At 44.3% G+C, this 17,324-nt stretch overlaps 1 long non-coding RNA gene across 1 annotated transcript; it reads left to right on the top strand.

The window, feature by feature from the left end:
• Positions 1 to 1,288: 1,288 nt before the first annotated feature.
• Positions 1,289 to 4,836, top strand: LOC107180906. The gene is made up of 3 exons (XR_001511673.2): positions 1,289 to 1,360; positions 2,912 to 3,007; positions 3,753 to 4,836. It is a non-coding gene; the product is annotated as an uncharacterized LOC107180906 (long non-coding RNA).
• Positions 4,837 to 17,324: the final 12,488 nt, after the last annotated feature.

The following is a 17,324-nucleotide window of genomic DNA, read 5'->3' as shown; positions in this document are numbered from 1 at the left end:
AGTGAGGTGACACATGGCACCCAACTATTGATTGTGTGAGAGAAACTGCTTATTTTTTAAATAAGGTGAAGTGGGAAGAGGTTGGAATTTGGGTGTTCCCACTGATGACACGTGCTCAAAGTTCCCAGGGGAGGTAGTAATTATGCCTCCTGCCCAGACGCCCTCTTCCTGCTCCCTGTTACTAGCAGTGCTGAGGCAGGGCCTGGCGGTGGTTATGATAAGACTTGGGACTCTCCTGTTAGTTATTAACTGATGGGAGCCTGTCCGTTGAGCAGATGCAAAGGGGGCCTCAACCCTGGTGACAGTTCTTTCCAGCCAAAGACCTAGCACTTGAAGTCTAAAAAACTTGGGGCACCTGGAGGAAGGATCACGGGTGGGATTCCATGATGGCTTGTAAACAAATTCGTAAGCAACTATGTCAACACGTATTACTACTGGCATTCTGTGTTCAAATGATAAGCATAGATGTGGGTTTCCCTTGACTGATGAATTTGATCATGCTTTAACCGATCTAGCCCTTTTCAGCAATGTCCAGTGAAACAGGTACCTGTTTGTAGCAAACCGTCAGTACCAGGTTCCAACAATCTCACACCCTCCTGTACTCCCTTATTGGTTGTCATTTCTTTGTAAAACTGTGTGACCAGGGGTTGTCAAAGCCCCTCCTGCCTGCTGATGGATTCATCCAGAGCTCATTTTACTGAGTAAGAACAAGGCCCAAAGTCATGCCATGCCCTTAACAAGAGAGCAGTCAGAATTCAAATATTAAGCTTTCCTAAGGGCTTCAGAAGAGAGAATTGTAGTGGCCCCAACCTAGACCCTAAATTCCACCCTTATTTTAGAACTGAGTGCAATGGGATATATGTCTTAGGGTACAAAAGGCACTCTTACCTGTTCTAGAAGGGGTCTATGTATCTTTGGAAGTGACACAGCGTACATGTTAGAATAAAGGCTTTGCCATTTACTGTGCGATTGCAAGCATTACCTCGCTCTTCTGAACCTCAGTTTCCCCAACTGTAAAGAGAGATATAGATACCTAGCATAGATAGCTGAACTTACATGCAGAGATGAGGGGTGCCTGGGTGGCTCAGTCAGTTAAGCATCTGACATTTGATTTTGGCTCATGTCGTGATCTCATGACTTGTGAATTTGAGCCCTGAATCTGGCTGTGCACTGACAGTGTGGAGCCTGCTTGGGATTCTCTGTCTCCCTCTCTCTGCCCTTTCCCCACTCATTCTCTCTGCCTCAAAAATAAATAAATAAACATTAAAAAATTTTTTATTGCAGAGATGAAATATTAAGTGTTTAGCACGGACCCTTGCAGTAAAAGTCACTTATTATCAAGGATGAAAAGATCACATAGGTAAGTAAACAAGGAAGTATGCCGATCAGTTCTGTATCCAATTTTAAATCTGTTCAATACAAATTATTTGCACTAAGTTATCCTTGGTTGAAGCTCAGTTATTAATGGCTCTTGGTGGGGCATCTAGGTGGCTCAGGTCATGATTTCATGGTTTGTGAGTTCAAGCCCCACATGGACGGGGGTCTCTCTCTCTCTCTCTCAAAAATAAATAAGCATTAAAAAAAAAAAAAAAAGCTCTTGGTAAGGGAACTCAAGTTTCTTAGGAAAATGGATGAATTGAACATCTTAAATTTAGTTGCCTCACAAAATGATATTAAGTAGGATAATAGTCTAATCTTAAGTGGTCACTCAAAAGTTATCTATTAATAGCACCAACTGGCATGAAATTCTGGTAGGATACATCATGATTTGCTGGGTCTTTCATGAATAAACGAGGGGGTTGTAGGAGCATTCTGGTCCCTTCCCTCTTAAACATTGTGTGATTGCAAAGTAGGACTCCCGACAGCCCGAATTTGCTTATAGCTCCTTGCCTTGTCAGGACATTGACACGTAAGGCAGAACATACTTGCTGTTCATCTCCAAGGTGAGACTTTGAACACACAGAGCATGATACAAGGAATACTATTTGGCTCTGTGGGACCATAGACTGTAAGGCCTTCCCTATGTATCTCAACACTTCTTAAGAAAAGCAGCCTGGATTTAATATAGCAACATTTTGTTTGGGCTCTTTTATTTTTTTTGTTTGTTTATTTTTGAGAGAGAGTGCATGAGCAGAGGAGGGGCAGAGAGAGAGAGAATCCCAAGCAAGCTCCATGCTGTCAGCACAGATGCAGGGCTCGATCCTACAAACCGCGAGAACATAACCTGAGCTGAAATCAAGAGTCAGACGCTCAAGCAACTGAGCCACCCAGGTGCCCCTTATTTGGGCTCTTTTAGATTAGTCCCCAGTGTTTGGAGAATTTAAGAGCTTTATATTTTTTTACAGCGTGTTTTGCTGAAAATAACTCTTGATTTAAATGTGGCTCTTTATGAAATGAAGTCAAGGAATTCAGCAATTTCTCTGGCCCAAGGTCCAAGTGAGCATGGACTGTGTCCCTGGCCCTGTGGTAGGAGATTTGCAATGAGGTTTCTGTAGAAGCAGAGGCAGGAAAAGATTAGAAGAAAAGTACAGTTTGGATAAAAGGATTAAAAGTAAGCCATCAGTGCAATAAAACCAGAGAAGGAGCACCTTTCTGGAGACAGCAGTTTTTATGATCTGAGTTAAATAGAAATGGTGTGCTCACAAGCCTTCCAGATCCCTGAAGGCATTCTGATTAGGTCAGGCGTCCCAGAAGGGAGTCAGGTGGGGACAGCGCCATGGTCTGAATGTGTGTCTCCCCCACCTCCGCCCCCACCAAATTCATACGTTGACGCCTAATGCTCAGTGTTGACGGTACCTGGAAGTAGGGCTTTCGGGGGGGTGATTATGTCATGAGGGACAGCCCCTGCGCTCGGGGTTACTGCCTGGTACAAGACTCCCCAGAGAGCTAGCTCCTCTGTTCTGCCATGTAGGTAACGGCGAGAAAATGACCACCTATGAGAAAGTAGACCCTCACCAGACACCGTATCTGCCAGCACCTTGATCTTGGACTCCCAGCCTCCAGAACGGTGAGCAATAAACGTGCACTGTTTATAAGCCACTCAGCCTGTGTGTTCCGTTAACGGCAGCCTGAATGAACTAGGACGCGTGCTTAGTACCAAGCGCCAACGGAGTGAGGCCAGAGGTGCTTTCTGCCCCGAGTCTAGCTGTGAGCGGCCATCCTCCCCATTTTACAGATGAAGCTAAATCCCACAGAGGGTACGTGCCCTGCCGTGACCTGCCGAGGAAAGCGTGGCCTCCAACGCTTTCCAACGAGCTGTTCTGTTCCCATGTTGATGCCTTTAGAGCTCACTGTGCAGGGAGACGCCCCAACAGCAGCCCCTCAGACCAGCTCGTCTCAGGGCATTTACAGCTGCATGGACTGGAATCATGCTGGCTACTTCCTTTCCAACCAGGGAGAGAATTTGCCCACGAGTTTTATATCTGTGCGATTTTATATATTTGAAAAATACCCATTATCAGTTAATGGATTAGAATGTTGGGAGAGTCACTCAAAGAGAACCCCAAGTATTAAAATGTCTGATTTAAAGCTTTGGAATATTTAAAGGGCTTTAACTTATTGCACGATTCCCTTCCTTCTGGGATGCCACTGGGTAAAAGAAACTGCCAAGTCATAAAAGCAAATACCAAATAATATCTGTAAATGTGATAAAAAAAATTTTCAGGAGAAAAAAAAAGAAGTTCACAAGTCTTTTTTTAAAAAACTAACGGTAATCTATATTTAGACAACCACATAGCATTTATTTTTTTCAGCATCACAGTAAGACTTGAATTTAAGCTTCTCCCAGACACGAAGAAAGACGATTCCAAACCGTTTTGGCCACAGGGAGGTTACACAGCATCTCAGCCACATGCTGCTTCCTCCAGCCCTCTGTTTTTGGTTCTTCCTCTGCACATGCCCACTCTGCTCCACGCATCTTGCCAGTTGCTGGGGAAGCAACGGTGAAAAAATCACTTAGTTGAGCTGCTGCAGCATGACAGGCGGGCTTCGACATCGACAACTTGTCTTTCTAGCCCTGCATGATAAGCAGGGCTATCTTGCTGAAGATTTTTTCAAGTGACAGTTTACGATCCAAACTAAAGTGAAATCCAAGTATGAATAGGGAGTACCAATGTCAGCCAAGGACAAATGGCTCAATGGACGCTATTCATGAATGGCACAACCTGCCTGGCAGCTGGCAAGGTTCTTTAATGAGAAGAAGAAGACAAATGACCATTTCAGGAAGTCTAAAATGGTTTGTGTGTTGGCCGTGGGGCATCTGTGTGTTACATGATCTCACTCCATTCTGGAAGATGAGGTATGGATTCCAGACAGCCCACTCCATTCTAAGACACTTGAGGACAGGGACTGTCTTGTATTTGTATCTCCATCCCCAGGGCCCACCTGGTACAGCTCCAAACAGTACATGTTCCATAAATGTTGTGATGAAAGGAAGTACTCAGGAAAGATTAACCAGTGAGATAGATCGTTAAGAAAACAAAAAACAAAAAACAAAAACAGGTTTTCCAGCCAACTGGATCTGAATTTAGATCCCGTCACCACTTGATAACCATGTATCGTGGACTGAATGTTTGCATCCCCACAAATTCATATGTTGAAACCCTGCCCCCCAATGTAATGGTATAAAGAGATGGGCTTTGGGAGGTAATTAGGAGTAGAGGAAGTCGCGGGTGGAGCCTTATTAATGGGATTAGTGTCCTTATAAGAGCCATAAGAGAGCTTGTTTCTCTCTGCTCTCTGCCACTTGAGGATACAATGAGAACTTGGCAGTCTGCAACCAAGAAGAGGGTCTCACCAGAACCTGACCTTGCTGGCACTCTGGTTCCAGACTTCCAGCCTCCAGAACTATAAGAAATAAATGTCTGGGGTGCCTGGGTGGCTCAGTCGATAAAGTGTCCGACTTTGGCTCAGGTCATGATCTTGCAGTTTGTGAGTTCAAGCCCTGCGTCGGGCTCTGTGCTGATGGCTCAGAGCCTGGAACCTGCTTCAAATTCTGTATCTCCCCCTCTCTCTGCCCCTCCCATGTTCATGCTCTGTCTCTCTCTCTCTCTCTCAATAATAAATAAATGTTAAAAAAAATAAGAAAAAAAAAAAAAAGAAAGAAAGTAATGTCTGCTTCTGGGGCACCTGGGTGACTCAGTCAGTTCAGCACCAGATTCTTGATTATGGCTGAGGTCATGATCTCACAATTCGTGAGATCGAACCCCACATTGGGCTCTGTGCTGACAGCTCCCACACTCGCACTCTCTCCCTCTCTCACTTAAAAAAAATAAATGTCTGTGGGGCACCTGGATGGCTTAATCAGTTAAGCATCCGACTTCTGATTTTGGCTTAGGTCACGCATGATCTCATGGTTCTTGAGGTCGAGCCCATGTCAGGCTCTGCATTGAAGGTGCAGAGCCTGCTTTGGATTCTCCCTCACCCTCTCTCTCCTCTTCCTCTGCTCAATCTCAAAATCAATAAATAGACATTTGAGAAGTAAATAAATGTCTGTCTGTAAGCCACTTTGTGTATGGTACTTTGGTATTGAACTAAGACACAATGTGACCTTGTCAAGGGCTGGAGAAAATACATATGGATCACATGGTCTACCAGGGGGACTCAGAAGGAATTATCCCCACATAATAGTTGATGGTTATTCAAGGTGGTGGTGTAGCAGAAATAAAGTCTGCATTCCTTAAAAATCTCATCTGTTTCCGATAGACCTAGGATGCCAGAGCAGCTCATCTGAATTGTAAAACCCCCAAGTCAGTAAACGTGACAGTCATAGTGACCAAGACCTCAGAAACTCTCCCCCAAATCCCTAAATGCTTCCAGCCTGCTGGGACCCAAGATGGTCACTGTTGGGTGCAGGGCCTGGGAGAGTCTGTAGCGAATCAGCACATTGAAAAGACATGGTAGAGCAGACCAAGGGTCACTAGCTTCCCTCTGCCTCAGGGCCACCTCTAGACAATTGCTTTACAGAGAATCAAATGCTGAATCTTCCCATGGCCTATCCTCCCTGAGCTGGCCCCAGCCTCCTCAGATCACCCTGTGCCCTCCAATTGCATTCAGCTACCCTCAAGTCTTTGCTGGCTTTCTGGTGGAGCCTTTCCCATCTTGAGGTCCTTATTCTTGCTGCTCTTCCCCAGAGATTTCCATGACTCATCCCCGCACTTGAATGCCACATCCCCAAAGAGGCCCTTCTTGAACTACCAGATCTAAAATATCACCTTCCCCCCAACACACACACTCCATTCTCTTACTTGGTTTTATTTTCCTTTGTAACATATTCATTAGGTTAAATACTTATTTTGTCTCCCTCCTGGAGGACAAGATCTTCTCTTGCCGGGCACCTAGGGAAAGTCTCACATACCTGAATAAATGAACTTGTGAATGAATGAATTTGAGATGATTAGTGTAGATGTTGCCCACACCCTCCCATGGGTGGGGGCGGAGGGCGGCTTTAACCTTGACTGGCACAAGAAGGGCACTGTGTTGTTAATAGCCCTGAGGTTATCAATAAGACATCTTAATCATCTCAGGAAAACAGGCCAGATATATTTCAGAATGGAGCACATGACAGTGAACAGTCAAATCCCACCAATGTTAAGAATTAATGAGCTGTCTGCTCTCTTATGAACTTAATGTATAAATTCTGCTGCTCTGTGCCATTTGGATTTAGAATGAAAGACTAAAATAATTGTGAAGGTGAAGGACACCATTGGGAACTATTTTTAGGATCCGGCAACAAAGGTTTTGTGTGTGTGTGTGTGTTTTTTTTAAGTTGAGCCTTATTTGATTTTATGACCTTTCTTAAGTGCTTCTCGAATTATAGGTTGGGAATTATGATCATCCCAATTTTTCTGATTATTAGAACTCACAAACTCTTAGTGCCTTGATGAGGAGAGAATGGAGTGATGGTAACTTCTTCCAGTGAAGAAATTAAAGAAATCCAGAGGTCACTCTATTGTTAATTTTCTTTGAGATTCTTACCGCTTCCCCAGTCAAGCATAAGTAGGTGGTGGGATGTATTCACAGGCAAAGTGGTCCGTGCCATGGTCTGCCAAAGAGTTTTATAGGCATGACTTCAGATATTGTGTCGAGGATTCTTCATTCACTGCTCTTAGAAATAACTTTTCAGGAGCGCCTAGGTGGCTCATTCGGTTGAGCATCCAACTCTTGATATCAGCTCAGGTCATGATCCCAGGGTCATGGGATCAAGCCCCGAGGGGCTCCACACTGAGCGTGGGCCTGCTTGGGATTCTCTCTATATATGAAATGAAATGAAATGAAATGAAATGAAATGAAATGAAATGAAATGAAATGAAATGAAATGAAATGAATAGAAATAAATAAAAATAAATAGCAATAAATTTAAGACAGAGTCAAGACGCAGAAAACACTCACCAGCAGCTGGCGAGACCAGGGAGGCTCTGATGAGATGGTTTCAAGCGTGGCGATGAGGACAGCACTAGCAGGGCAGAGAGAAAGCAAAGGAGCTACGAGAAGTGGGGGTCATAAATACCATGACAGTTAAGTTGGAGAAAAAGAATTAAGAGTGCAGGGAAGGGAAACAGCATTTGCAGTGGGGGCACTTGAAATCCTGGCCTCACTTTTCCCTGTGCTCCAAAAGATGGATGTAAATCAAGCTGACACCTATCAACTTTCTCTGTTTCCTCTACCCAAACAATTGTGTACAAACATCACTGTATTTTTAAAAGACCAAGCGTGCCCATTGCAATGGTGTTTATAACAACAACAACAACAAACATGGTGACAACCTGAAAGTCCAAATGGGTTGAGTAGATTAGGGACCTCATTTATAGGGTGATGAAAGAAATTTATGATGTGAGAAAAAAATCGTGGAAGTATTATTAAGTGAAAAAACAAGTTATTAATCAGTTTATACCACATTTTCTTCTAATTTGTTAAAATACAGCCGTATGTGGGGGCACCTGGGCAGTTCAGTTGGTTAAGCTCCTGACTTTGGCTCAGGTCATGATCTCACAGTTTGTGGGTTCCAGCCCTGCATCGGGCTCTGTGCTGACAGCTCAGAACCTGGAGCCTGTTTCAGATTCTGTGTCTCCCTCTCTCTCTGTCCTCCCCAACTCAGGCTCTGTCTCTCTCTGTCTCTCATAAATAAATGTTAAAAAAAAATTTTAATATAATATGGCCGTATGTGGCATGCCTAGGTGGCTCAGTTGGTTAAGCATCTGACTCTTGATTTCAGCTCAGGTCATGATCTCATGCTTCATAAGTTTGAGCCCTGCGTTGGGCTCCACACTGACAGGGCAGAGCCTACTTGGGATTCTCTTTCTCCCTCACTCTCTGCCCCTCTTTTCTCTCTCTGCCTCTCAAAATAAACTTAAAAAAAATTTTTTTTTAAATACAGTCTTATGTGTATGAAAAAAGACAGGAAGGATACATATCAAAATATCAACAGCAATTATATCTGAGTGGGAGGATTACAGGTAATATTTATTGTCTCTGTGTTTTTCTAACTTTTCAAAGTTTCTGAAGTAAACATTATGTGTATAATGGGGGAGTCATTATATTTTTTGGAAAGAATAAACCAGTCTACTACAGAGTGATTCAATCTATCTGAAATAAATGCCTTTGTAAGAATGAGAGGACCCTCATTTCCCCTTGAAGATACTGTCTTGCTTTCTAGACCATGGTTTTCTACAGAAATGACATTTTTATTTTATTTTTAAGTTTTATTTATGTAAGTAATCTCTACAGCCAACGTGGGGCTTGAACACACGACCCTGAGATCAAGAGTCGCATGCTCTATCAACTGAGCCAGCCAGGCACCCAATTAAATAATTTTCAAGGGGACTGATGGCTCCTCGTGTGTGAGAAAAGACACAAGTCAGAAGTCCACACATCTCCACTTGGACCTGGGACAAGACAGCCTCTTGGAGTTTCCCCATCTAGAAAATGGGGGCATTGCTGCTTTTCTGTTCACCTCACAAGATTCTTTTTGGGTCCCTAAAATGCATATTACATGGAAAGGAAGGTAGGTCTGTTCTCACAGAAATACAGTCCAGACTCCATTTTTGGCACAGGGTGTCTTTCACTAGAAGGCCAGAGAAGAGGCTGGTTGGGAGGGAGAAATCCCTGCAAGGAGCAAACTGCTGGAAATGAGCTGTGAGTCATTCAGTGAGTCCCTGAGGGAAATGGCAGAGGCGGCAGGAAGCGTTCTCAGACTGGAGCCCACCAAGGTCTGCAGCAGGAATGCAAGTTCAGTCTTTACCCAAACAGTGTGGGCTTCACAGCTCAATATTTTGACTGCTCCGCCATCTGGCAGTAGTGGTTTGCAGCCAGCCTGGTTCTGAATATCTCTTCCACGAGAGATTCTTGGCCATCTAGATAGAGAGAGGTGGGGAGAGTTCGTTTTGAGTTCTACTTGGCCCACACTCAAGGTCACAGCTAAGCAACTAGTCACACTGCCAGTGCCTGACATGAGCACCGTCAGACGCCCCTTTTTCATATTTTTGCCATCTTCCCTTGACTCCTGCTACGTGCTTTCCCATTCATCACCTTCAATACACTTTAGAGTAGTCATTTACAGACTAGTAAGAATTTGGGTCCCTAAATCTCTTCTCCCAGTAGCATTTTAAGCTCATTCCTTATGGTATGATGAAAGGCTTTCTCCAGTGCTAGGAAAACTGAAGGCAGTAGTGAATGAGGAAAAAGGGTGAGGTCAGGGAAATTTAAGGGAGGCATTGCTCACTCTTCCCTCCCCTCCCCTCCCCCCCAACGCAGAAGCACCTACTCTCTCATTCTAAACTCTGGTCTTAAAGCAATGTCAGTGATGCCTGCTTTGGGAAACACAATACTCAACTGGAATATCATGGAAATAAGTAATTGCAGTGCTGAGGGCTTTCTTTAAAATTGCACAAATGAGAATAAAATCCAAACTTTTCACACGGGCCTGTGACCCCATGTGATCTGGCTCCTGCCCACATCTCTGGGGTCCCGCCCCCTGATCCCCCTGTTCCAACATGACGCTTCCTGAACAAGCCAAGTTCATTTCTGCCTGGAAACATTGGCCCTTCCTGTTTTCTCTCCTGAAACTCTCCCTCACCTCATTTACGGGGGTCTCAGAGGATAGGGTTGGTTACAAGATAAAATGCAGGATGCCCAGTTAAATTTGAATTTCAGATAAATGACAAATAATTTTTTTAGTACTTGTATGTGCCAAATATTGCATGGGACATGCTTGTACTGAAAAAGTTGTCATCGCTTCTCGCAAACTCAGATTTAATTGGGTGTTCTGTATTTTTATTTGTTAAACCTGGAAACCTGACCTGGGAAGACTGACCAGTCACCTCATCGAAACACCCCTGCCCCAAGCAACTACCTTGCAGCTCTCCTATCTCCTCACCCTGTTTTGTCTTTTCAAGGCACTGACAACCACGTGAAATTATGTTAGCCTCACCCTGCTAGTTGGAGAGAAAGTTCCATCTCCCAGGTATAGAGAGACCATGTATATCTTGTCCGTGGCTCGCTCCCTGATACCTCTCTGATAGCAAATACCATTTCCTTTGAATGAATGAATGAATTAAAGTATAAATGAGTGAGTTTTACATATATTTTCTTTCCTTGAATCTTTTACTTGAAAGAAAAAGAATACTTCCAGCATGAGTTTTCAGTTCCAGGTTTTCTGCTCTTTGCCTCCTTAGCTCCCACGGCTTCCTTCATTTACCGCTGGAGCCCTTTCTAGTGGCTGTCTTCCTCTCTGAAAATGCCTGTCCGGCTCTCACCCGAACCTTCCTGTGCATACATTCCCAGTCCCCCAGAGCCAGTCGCATACCTCTTCCCTGACTGCCCTGACATCTGAAAAACACAGAGATCCCCTATTTTTTTTTTAGGTCTGCAAAATGCAAGTGCTGCCCGTTCTTGGGGCACCTGGGTGGCTCAGTTGTTTAAGCATCTGACTCCTGATTTTGGCTCAAGTCATGATCTCACAGATTGTGAGTTCAAGCATCGTGCTCTGTGCTGTGGCAGGTGCAGGGACTCGTTGGGATTTCTCTCTCTCCCTCTTTCTCTGCCCCTCCCCCACTCTCTCCCTCTCTCTCTCTCTCTCTCAATAAATAAATAAACATTAAAAAAGAGTTTTTCTATTCTCCTTGATGCAAACAAATTTATCAGATTCTTCCCTGGAAGCAGGTATTTGGTGTAGAGAAATGAGAGAAGAGAGAAGTTCCAGGCAGATTGTGTACAGGACCCTTGGCCAGAAAGAAGGGATCCAGAAAAGTGAGATCGGGAGTAACCTTCCAGCACCTTCTGTCTGCACTACCCCTTCCCAGCCCAGGCCACTGTGAGGATTGCCAGCTGCCTGGCACTCTTTCCCTTTCAACCATTAGCCCTTCAAGAGAGAACAGGAGTTTCAAACCTCTTAGCTAATGTTAGCACAGTGCAAGGCCATTTTTGTGAGAGAGGTCAGATTAGCATCTCTTGACTGCTCTAGAAATCAGGGTTTGGAGAGAACAGTGACACAAAGTCATCTCTGGGCCTGGCTCTGGACTCAGATCCCCCTCTGTACAGCCTTGGGGGGCAGTGCCCTAACTGGAACATCAGGTGAATCCCAAGCAATGAAGCATCACAGCGGCTGACAAATGAGGCTTGAGTTCCCGTAATCAACCAAAATACTCATGTCGGGCCTCCTTATTGATTTTGGTTTTCCTTGTGCACAGCTTTGAATCTCTGTCTCATATTTGGGTCAGAGCAACGGGAGGGACACATGACTTGCTTTAAAATTAGCCTCAAAACTCATTGTATAACAGCTCTCATTTTCACTAAATAGAATGGTTTCTTGAGGAGACAAGCATAGCATTTGTAATTAAGTCTGTCTGGTTGGATTAACTTGGAGTAAACCCTTTTGATTCAGCAAGACTCAATGTTTCCACCTGTAAAATGGGGTAAATTTTTGTTTGGAAGAAAAGAAATAAATGGTAACGAAATAAAAATAACCATGTCAACCAGACCTTCTTCCTCCAACTACCACCATCACACACACACACACACACACACACACACACACACACACACACACAGTATATTTGGGTTTGTCAGCAGTTGGAGAACAGTCCCTTGTAGCTTAAGTGAGCTCAGAGTATACATTTTAAGTCTTAAGAACACAAACTTTTCTTTCTAACTATTTCTCCTGGGACGGTTGAGATAGTCTTAACACACATTCAAAATCAGCAAAAAGAAAGTAACAAAACTCCACCCTGACTGCTGTCCTTCTCCAAGGATAGTTTCCCCAGATTTCTGATTCATCTTGGCAACATCTACAAATAAACCCAAACGACCCAGAGGCTAAATAGATGTAAAAAAAACTATGAGTTTTTGTTTCTTTATGACACAGAAACACTGTTCCCATGATCTACTGAGTTGGAAGAATAGTCAGTCCATTGTAACTTATATCTCACTTGCGAGGTGCTGGTAAAGAGCCCGGTGTTGGCAGAGGGCGTGCTGAAAGAATCATTCCCCCTTTTAAGCAGAGGGACAAAGACCACGTAGCACAGATGAAACCACCACGCGTGGGGTGTATCTCAGTTGCTGCGGGGTATATGACTCAGCAGGGAGGTTTCTGTGTGTGCTTAAAGGTCTTTGGAATTCGAGAGACCTGGGTTCCAATCCCAGCTTACCAACCATGTGGCCTGGGGCGAGTTACTTGGCCCATTTGAGCCTCACTTTGCTCATCTATATAATTTCTTCTCCCCCTCTATTTGTCTCCTGTAGGGACACTCGTCATGGTACTTAGGACCCACCTGGATAATCCAGAATGATTTACCTTGAGATCCCTAATTTAACAAGTCTGTTAAGACCCTTATTCCATATAAGGTCCCAGTCAACAAGTTCTAAGGATTAGGGTATAGTTGTATCTGTTGGGGGGTCGCCATTCAACCCTCCACAGTGATATCTAGTTGGTGACTTAGCAAGTAATACAGTGCTGGCCACAGACCTGGGCTGGGCGTCCCAGGGCCCATCACTATAAGAGGCCCTCTGTCACATGACTCTAAACAGTGGCTCAGCGCAACCTGTAATCCTGAACATCTGCTGGTGGCTGACACCATTCAGCTCCCAGGCAAACCTCTAACTTTTGCTCTGTTCCCCAAAGAACAGGTGAGCTCACGCAAACCTGCAGAAGTCTGTACAGTGCACTGCGGCTGATGTCAGAAACAGACGCTGTCGTGGAGAGGGGGGAGGACCCGGGCAGCGGGAGCTCCTGGAGGGGAGGAAGGACAGCTTAGCTCTTCAGACCTTCCTTGCCCATGGAGTTTTGTTCCTCTTCACGTTCCAGTTTCTGGGTTCTAGAGGGTCTCCTGAATTAGCACAATATTCACACACAACTCACGTCACTCTTGAATGTGTGTGTATGTAGGTACCCACATAATATGCATGAAACGCGGTGTCAACTCTTTATATTATATGGATCCAGATTTGTTTTAAGATATTGTTCTAAAGGATTTGTTAGATCATGATATAAATTAATTTATAGGATGAAATTTTCAATATTCGTAATAGTGTGTGATAATGGCAATGGATCATGTGACCCCGTTACAAAGCTTGCTATTTAAAATTAAGAATGTTATTGATGGGGCGCCTGGGTGGCTCAGTCAGCTGGGCGTCCGACTTTGGCTCAGGTTATGATCTCGCGGTCCGTGAGTTCGAGCCCTGCGTCGGGCTCTGTGCTGACAGCTCAGAGCCTGGAGCCTGTTTCAGATTCTGTGTCTCCCTCTCTCTGACCCTCCCCCGTTCATGCTTTGTCTCTCTCTGTCTCAAAAAAAAAAAAAAAAAAAAAAAATGTTACTGATAATTTCAATCGTTGCTGCCTCTGCACAGCAACATTTATCCAATTTGAAATGGAAAACAACCTAAGATTCAAGAAAGTTAATCTAGTTTGGTTTTACTATCAATATAACACAAATTATATGAAAATCTTAATCATAACAACATATTGACTTTGTTGAAATTAAAGCAAAAACATTAACTTATGGATAAATATATAGTTATACATGAATTGTGTGTCTTTATTGCTCATTTATTTTTTTATAATATTTTAATTTATTTTTGAAAGAGAGAGAGAGGAAGAGAGAGTGCCAGCAGGCAAGGGGCAGAGAGAGAGCAGGACAGAGGATCCAAAGCAGGCTCTGTGCTGACAGCAGTGAGCCCAATACAGGGCTCGAACTCACAAACCATGAGATCACGACCTGAGTCAAAGTCAGAAGCTTGCCAACTGAGCCACCCAGTCGCCCTCTTTAGTGCTCATTTAAATGTGTTATAACAATACCCACAAGTATGCAATAATCACAAAATCATCATTTTTAAAAATTTTTGCAAACTTTCAGTCAGATAAAACCCACAGATTTCACTTTTTTCCCCAATTTTGTTGCTATGAAGATATATTTGCCCATGTACATACAGGGCGGAACAAATTCTCTTTAAACATCAGACCTGAGCTGTGTGGGTCTCCGCATGTATTCTTAGCCCAGGTCCTTGCAAATGGTAGCAGCTGGTCTGTGTTTCAGGGTCTTCATGTATAACGTGGGAACGTCTGCATTTAATGCAGGTTTTCTTGATTTAGAATCTCTCTGCCCCTTGGCAGGATGACACCTAGGCCGTCCAGGAAGAAGGTCAACACCGCTGGTCTTCTGGGGTCATTGAAGGCAGTTCACAGGAAGGCAGGCAGTGGATCACGATTGCTCTCCGGAATGGCATCTCCTGAACCAGGGGCCTTGGGCCATCAGTGTTTGAAACTTAGGAGGGCTTTCAGAGGTCTGTCCTCACTCATAAAAGCACGGCTCCCTTATCAGTGGCACCTGGGTGGCTCAGTCGGTTAAGTGTCCGACTCCTGATTTCAGCTCCAACTCCGGTCATGATCTCGTGGTTCGTGAGATGGAGCCCCACATAGGGCTCAGCGCTGACAGCATGGAACCTGCTTGGGACTCCCTCTCTCTCTACCCCTCCCCTGCTCTCTCTCTCTCTCAAAATAAACAAAGAAACTTGGGGCACCTGGGTGGCTCAGCTGGGTAAGAATCTGACTTCAGCTCATGTCATGATCTCATGGTTTGTGAGTTCAAGCCCCGGGTCAGGCTCTGTGCTGACAGCTCAGAGCCTGGAGCCTGCTTCAGATTCTGTGTCTCCCGCTCTCTCTGCTCCTCCTCCACTCATGCTCCCTCAAAAATAAATAAATGTTAAAAAAAAATTTAATAAACTTTTAAAAAAAAGCACAGGTTCCTTATTTATCTCTGCATCTCCCTCATCACTTAGGTCCTATATTTTATGAATGAATAGTCCAGACACACAGAAGCAAATAGGTACAGCCTCCTCTAGCTATGCATTCTGCTTTCTTCTCCCTCAGAATATTCCTAAACCGGGGCGCCTGGGTGGCTTGGTCGGTTAAGCGTCCGACTTCAGCTCAGGTCACGATCTCACGGTCCGTGAGTTCGAGCCCCGCGTCGGGGTCTGGGCTGATGGCTCAGAGCCTGGAGCCTGCTTCCAATTCTGTGTCTCCCTCTCTCTCTCTGCCCCTCCCCCGTTCATGCTCTGTCTCTGTCTCAAAAATAAATAAACGTTAAAAAAAAAAAAAAAGAATATTCCTAAACCACCTCTCACTCATTGCTTCATAATCTATTGCCTTTGTTTCTGACAATAGGTTGTAGGAAAATTCTATTTCTGATGGTAAAGAAGCATTAGGATATCTCATAGCTAGAGCATCCCAATGTCATGTCTGAAATCAAGCTTCACACGTGTTTCCTGTGATATGTAAAACCCAGTGTGGGTCACAGAGCTTGACCTTTCAGCCCAATAGCTCGGCACGTGCTTACCATGCAGGGTGCCATGCTGAGTGGGGCCAGGGCTACAGATCAGGTGCCATCTGCTCTCCCGGCCCCACTCTTGACCAGCCCAGAGGGACACCCTCTTTGAATTCATCCACAAGGGGTGCAACTTTTCTAGTTTGCATCAAATCATCGGTATAGGTTTGAGGTGGCCCGGCCTGCGTCAGGAATCTCTCCACGGCCATCCTTTTTTCCTTCTTCTACAAATCAGGGATCCTGAGCACTGACAGTTAACCCAGATGAGCGAAACAAGATAATAGATCCCAAGCTGTTTATATTGCAAACAACATGTCACCTGCCCAGGTGAATTGTCTTTTAAAGGCTGTGCTTGCATAACAAATGGACAATAGCCAGAGTGCAACACCTGAACAAATTGTGCTTGAGCTCTTCTGACCTGGAGGCTGCCACAGTCATTAAGAGACCAATATGCAGCCAGCTGGACGCTCCTGGTGGCTCCCAGCCAGCCCACGAGGTCCAGCAAAAGGTCCTGGAGACCGTTCCCTTGGTTCATGTCCTGAAAATCTCTCTAGGCTCTTGGGTTCCACCTACTGGCTCACTGCTTCTCCTCACCTGTTCTCCGTCTATACCAGTGGTTCTCAACTGAGGCAATTTTGTCCCTTCAGGGGGACAGTTGGCAACTCCTGGGAACATTTTTGGTTGTCACAACATGGGGAATGGGTGCTACTGGCATCAGATGAATAGAATCCAAAGATGTTGCTAACCTTCCTACAACATACAGGATAGTCCCCCACATCAAAGAATTATCTGGTCCAAAATGCCAGTAGTGTTGAGGCTGAGAAAACCATGGTGTACACCCTTCACTGGGATACTTTTACTTGAATTTAGTTCTTACCATCTGATTGACCTTTGGATGATGCTTTGGCCACCCCTTGGGCCCAGGGTCACTCACACCTTGAATGTAAATATTGTGTTTCTTTTTGTTCCACATCCCTGAAGCCACTAAACAAAGGCAAGGCTGTCCTCACCTCACCAGGTTCCTGACAATTCTTGCAAACACTGTCTGGGGTTCTGTGATGACTTCAGACAATTCGTGGGGCTCCCTCCACCATCTTCCACCCATGAAACTCAAGCTAAACCATGCAGGACCAATTTCATTAAAGCTAACACAGGCTTGCTGTTTAAATGGTGTGAGTTTTAGGTTTTAAGTTCTGTTTTGTGAAGGTATGCTATATAACAGAAAAACAATCCCATGCTAAGCCTACAATATTTGCTCTGGCTTTTTCACAGAGAATTAATGTGTATCTAACACTTAACTATTTTTGTTCCTACTGTAACTTACCTGCTTTCTTGGATTTTTTTTTCATATCAGCCCTTTCTACTTCTTTTTACCCCATATATTATGAAGTCTAATTTCAATTTTTCATGTCAACACCTATACTTCTTTCTTCCTTTCTCTCTTCCTGTCTTTCTTTCTTTTCTTTTTTTAACTTTTTTTGGAAGTGAGAACAGTTTTATTAAAGATACAAA

Source organism: Panthera tigris, chromosome B2 (genome assembly GCF_018350195.1).
Source record: "Panthera tigris isolate Pti1 chromosome B2, P.tigris_Pti1_mat1.1, whole genome shotgun sequence".
NCBI classification, from domain to species: domain Eukaryota; kingdom Metazoa; phylum Chordata; class Mammalia; order Carnivora; family Felidae; genus Panthera; species Panthera tigris.
Note: the sequence above shows the minus strand (reverse complement) of the source record. Positions and strands in the feature narration are given on the sequence as shown.